The 5,545-nt window shown below is 40.0% G+C and overlaps 1 protein-coding gene across 7 annotated transcripts in view; it reads left to right on the top strand.

Annotated features, from left to right (window-relative positions):
* Nucleotides 1-906: 906 nt before the first annotated feature.
* The window catches only part of LOC143027078 (retinoic acid receptor RXR-alpha-B-like), a 108,781-nt gene continuing 104,142 nt past the window's right edge, over nucleotides 907-5,545 (top strand). For all 7 annotated transcript variants that reach the window (XM_076188019.1, XM_076188017.1, XM_076188016.1 and 4 more), the window contains exon 1: nucleotides 907-1,030. The gene's annotated coding sequence lies outside the window, so the exon portion shown is untranslated. The remainder of the gene's footprint in view (nucleotides 1,031-5,545) is intronic.

The raw sequence follows: 5,545 nt of genomic DNA, 5'->3' as shown, positions 1-5,545 counted from the left end.
CTCACAAGCCAGAGAACCGGGGTTCGATTCCCCGGTCGGGCGGAGATAAGTTGGGTTTGTCTCCTTTCACGTGTAGCCCCTGTTCACCTAGCAGCGAGTAGGTACGGGACGTTAGTCAAGGAGTTGTGACCTTGCTGTCCCGGTGTGTGGTGTGTGAGTGGTCTCAGACCTACCCAGAGATCGGCTAATAAGGAGCTCTGAGCTCACTGCCGTAGGGTGGTGTCTGGCTGTCTCGACAGAGACTGCAGCAGATCCGAGGAGGTGAATACACACACACACACACACACACCATTATATATGCGCGTGCGCTGAACGGTTTCTTAAATCCCATTTACAAGTGCTTGACATTTTCGTCCTTGCGTAAGAAAATATCATTTACACCAACACTCGTATTGGTTCAGTCTTCTACTCCGAATGGGGACACGTTTGCCCGTGGTGGGGCGGGACGCGCGTTCCGTGTTTTTCCTACTGCACGACCTGTTGCAATCCCTCACGCCCACGGACCTATGGACATGTGTGAGCCTGCATTGCAAGACGTCTTTGCAGTCATTGTTCAGAAACGTCTTTGAGATGATCTAATATCTTAAACCCACGGTTATGTTGGTGCGATTGGCCCGGTTGCCTTGCAATGTCCCACATCCCCCAATAAACGTCGTCTTGTTTATATCGTCAGATCGTCCCATTACTTCCTGTATCCCCATTCAATCTCCCCCACAATTGCATGGCCCTTAAACCAATTATTGGCGTCCATCTCTACCACAGCCACTCATTGAAGGTGACGTCTATCTGTGTGTGTGTGTGTGTATGTGCGTGCGAGTGTGTTGGTTTGTACGTCATGTGCATGCGTGCGTGCGTACGTGCGTGTGTGCTGGGCCGGGAGTGGTGGCTGTGTGTTAGTGTGTGTGTGTTAGTATGTCGTGAAGCAGGACGTGGGTAGTGCGCGCTCTCGTTCCCTCTCACTCGCGTCGTTCTCTGCCATTTTTGTTTATGCCTTGTGTCTTGTCGTCCAGGCACTTGTGGAGGCAGTCATGTACGTGTCATTACATTGTCGTGTATGTGTATTCGGCAGCGTCAATTTGTCCTCTTGTGTAACCGTGCAAACTTTTACTCTAGTGTGTTAAAAAAAAAAAGACTGTGTGGGGCTCATGTTGAGGTACCCCATGTTTCTTGTGTATACCGAACATGTGCAGGTAAATTGGAAACGAAGCCTATTGTCACCGCGGCGAGGAACACCTGTTGCATAGATCTTTAAGTGTGTTTTGTTGATATTCTCGAAAGAGTGAGTGACAGACAACAGATCTGGAGGTGTGTGCATGGGGCCCCTTGTCGCGGGCAGGTAACGTCCGCGGCGACGCCTGAAGAGGTTGGACGGATGTCCTCGATGTGTAGATCGTGTTTATTATGACCCTACCTCAAGAACGAAAAGGGGATAGACACGTTTAGAACTTCGGTGAAGAACCTGCATACCTTCCTACTGGGTCAGGGAAGACGGAATTGGAATGAGACAAAGTTTGGTGGTTTGCTGGATATATATATATATATATATATATATATATATATATATATATATATATATATATATATATATGTATGTGTGTGTGTGTATGTGTGTGTGTGTGTGTACATGTATATATGTGCGTGTATATATATATATATATATAATATATGTGTATATGATGTGTATATATATATATATATGTGTGTGTGTGTGTATATTATATATATATATATTTATATGTATATATACATATATATATATATGTATATTTATATGTATATATACATCCTAATTTCAATGTTGTGTAGTGTATTACATTCATGTAATTACACCAAATGGTAACTGATATGAAAAAGTATATATTTTTAGCAGAATGTGTTGTGTTTTGGTGCTATGAATATAAATGACGATTTCCTGAAATGCTTAGATAACAATGTGAGTATCTACCAGATATCACGGGCGTACGCAGACTTTTTGTCAGGGTTTATTTACTTGGACACAAATACCACTTTTTTTTTCGTCTATACAGGAGGTTTTTAAGGAAACACTACGACGGTTTACCTATAAGAGTATTATCAAGTACTTGATGAGATTCTAGTAAACCCAATTTAAGGAAGTGTATACTGTGGAAGAAATGTAAATTGGTAGGATAAGCGTTATGAAACAGGTGTCCCTCCATGGGAAGACCTTGCAACTGCCTCCCAAAGACCTAAGGTGGTCTGAAGAGCACCTCGACGCCACCACGTGTGTGGTACGTGATTGTTCCAGTGACAAATGGCCGAGGTGCTCTGCATGGAAGGCGGGAGCCCCGTCGCGATTGTTCTGGAACAAGTTGTTGGTAACGGACACCTGTCCCTGGCGGCGTTTTGTGCAGTACAGCGCGCGTTCCCTAGGGGCCTCAAGGGGGAGGGGAAAGGTAGGAAGCGGCGTCATTGGCGCGTGCTTAAGAAAACGACCGAAATCACGCCTTTAAAGCCTCGTTTACACGGGTCAAGTTGAGAGGCAAGTCTAGCGTGCAAGTTACTTGCCCAGTGTAAACATCTGCTTGACAAAAAACTGGTCAACCTGCTGCACATTTTTCTTTGCCAAACAGATGTTTACACACGGCAAGTAACTTGCAGGCTTGACTTGCCTCTCAACTTGCCCCGTGTAAACGAGGCTTGAGGGATTGACTGAAGAACTTGAAGATTATAATTTCGAAAAGAAATTAGGTTTTTGGGTTGAGTGTGGAGGATTTGAGTGTCATGGCCATTGAGGGAGACAGACAGACTGTATGGTCCCCGGAGATGACCGCGTGATAGTAAGCTCGTTGTGACGAGGGATATGCAGACAAGTGGCGATGGCCGATCAGGGTCCATTGTTACGGGTGCGTTTTGGGAGCGGGCAGAACAGGCCAAGGTTGGTGGTGTCCGTACCTTATGACTGGCTGGTTTGTCACTCGTGGCGAAGTGTTCACACACGAGTGTTGTGACCGGGGGAAAGATTTTTCATGATTTGTAATGTGTCGAGGTTTGTGGCATCAGTATACAGTATTCCAAGGTTGCGTCTCGTACTAATTTTGCTCTTTGCTCTGCCTCAGGATATAGTGTTTGATTACTTCTGTGAACTTGATTTGGTTTTGACGTTTTCTTGCATTGTATCGGGTTTGTGCATTTCGAGATGATGTAATTTCCGGGGGGGAGGGGGAGAGTTTGTGGAGGAGTGTTATGTTAATGCAGCGTTTTTCAAGCAGGGTGCCCCGCAACCCTAAGGTTCCGCAAAAGGTCCCTAAGTGTTCCGCAAAAGGTCCCTAAGGGTTTCGCGAGAACAAGTGAGATAAGCTAATGCACCTTTGATTTTTTATTTAATTTCATATACGTAATATAATTAAACACGCACGACATATTCTTGGTTATTGTAATAATGTAATATAGACATTATCCTATCTAACCTATTATTACGATGAAAATGAAATGAGAAAGATATGGTGTATGTGTTGTTTTTTTCTGCGCAGGAGTTCTTTGAGACGCAATTTAATGTAAAGGATACGCAAGGGTAAAAAGGTTGAGAAACGCTGCGTTAGTGTGAAGATGAACTTCAGCATGTTCATCATATGGAGGCGCAGAATTATTAAAGATTCGTATTAGCCGGTTGGAGGAATAGTATTAGTGAAATGCATACGTGACCAAGAAAGAAAGAGAATATACTTTTTTCAAAGTTTAGAATTACAAACCGACTTTACAAGATAATCTCTGTTTGCTTATAGGAGTGTAGGGGATGGTCTAACCTCAGAATATCCTTAATCATATATATATATATATATATATATATATATATATATATATATATATATATATATATATATATATATATATATATATATATATATTGACGAATCTTATCCGCCTCAGATTGGAATACGCAGTAGTGGTGTAGTCTCCATATGTAAAGGAATATGTATGTATGTATGTATGTATGTGTAAGTTTGGTCTAACCTCCGATCATCCTTAATCCTCTTCCCGATGGATGGAGTTAACGACGAATGGAGAATATAAAAGTTGCCTTATTGGCAAAGGTGTGGTAGAAAAATTTAATAAATATATATGTATATATATATATATATATGTATGTGTGTGTGTGTGTGTGTGTATAATTACAATAGCTGGCAACAAATGTCATATCTTGCCTGGAAGAGAGAAGAGAAAGGGGTGAGTTGATTGCTGTCTTGAGAACCGTGAAACTTGAGGAGAAAATTGACGAGGAGAATCATTGTATGATGAGAGAATATTAAGAGGACATAGAGAGAAAAATAAATATATAAACGGCATGTGTAAAGGAAGCTAGGAAATACAGTTTTACACATAGATGCATAAATTTGTGGAATAAATCCAAAGAAACAACCCAGTTATTTCAACATGATGAAATTTAAAGTAAATTTTGATAAATGGAATTACAAAGGCAGAATCCCTTGAGCATAGCTCCAGTCCTGTATATTACAGTTACAGTATATGAAGAAGACTAGGTAGGCAGTATATATATATATATATATATATATATATGTATGTATATTAGCCAAATTACCCGCACGTTGCTGCGAGTTCGTGAATAATCCCTAATCTAACCATACCCCTTAATCCTAACCAAGATATTTTTTTCAATTGAAATATAGCTTTAAACACTTCCCCTCCCAGGTGTGCGCCCCCCCCCCCCCGAAGGTTGGGAAACCCTAGTTTGTAGTTTGAAAATACATGCATACACAAGCACAAATATCATAAGTACACAATCTTTTGCGTGCGTGTGTATGTGCATGTGTGTAGATTAACAAATGTCTACAGCTAAAAGGTGAAGAAATGTATCTCGTTTATCTTCAGAATATATATGGTTATAGGGGTTTATCTGCAAAAAACCAAGGAGTTTGTGAATAATCACTTTCCGCCCGAACTAAAATTAAATGAAAATAACCAATATTTCAACATTTGGTGAAATTATACAATCATTTTACATTTACATGCTTTCTTACAAAAGCTATCATGGTTTGTGGCAACATTAATTTCCCAAATACAAATAATATTTATGGACACATACAATGTTTTTTTTTTAATCATATTAATTCTTATATCACAAAAATGCTACGTGACAGGGGACACTGCAGTAGTGGCGTGTTCCCACACCATAAACCACCTAACTGTAATCCTTAACCCTAACCAAAATCTTTTTTTTTAATGAAATATAATTATCCAAGTACATGGAGTGATAGGGCATCAGAATATATATGGTTGTGGGGGATCTATCTTTAAAACCCTAGGAGTTCGTGAACAAACAGACACAGGCTCCTACTTTATTATTTTATATATATATATATATATATATATATATATATATATATATATATATATATATATATATGTGTGTGTGTGTGTGTATACAGTATATATATTTTTTGGGGGGCACAGGTTTTTCTCTAAGATAAATCTGGTAGAAATCAACTGCACTAGTAGCTTTCACAGTCTTTAGGGTGGTATATTTTAATTTAATAAATATCTTTCTCTTGTTAGCAGAAATTGTCTG

Source organism: Oratosquilla oratoria, chromosome 7, assembly GCF_046742065.1.
Source record: "Oratosquilla oratoria isolate Oo_2021 chromosome 7, ASM4674206v1, whole genome shotgun sequence".
Lineage (NCBI taxonomy): Eukaryota > Metazoa > Arthropoda > Malacostraca > Stomatopoda > Squillidae > Oratosquilla > Oratosquilla oratoria.
This window is presented reverse-complemented; position numbering and strand designations above follow the sequence as displayed.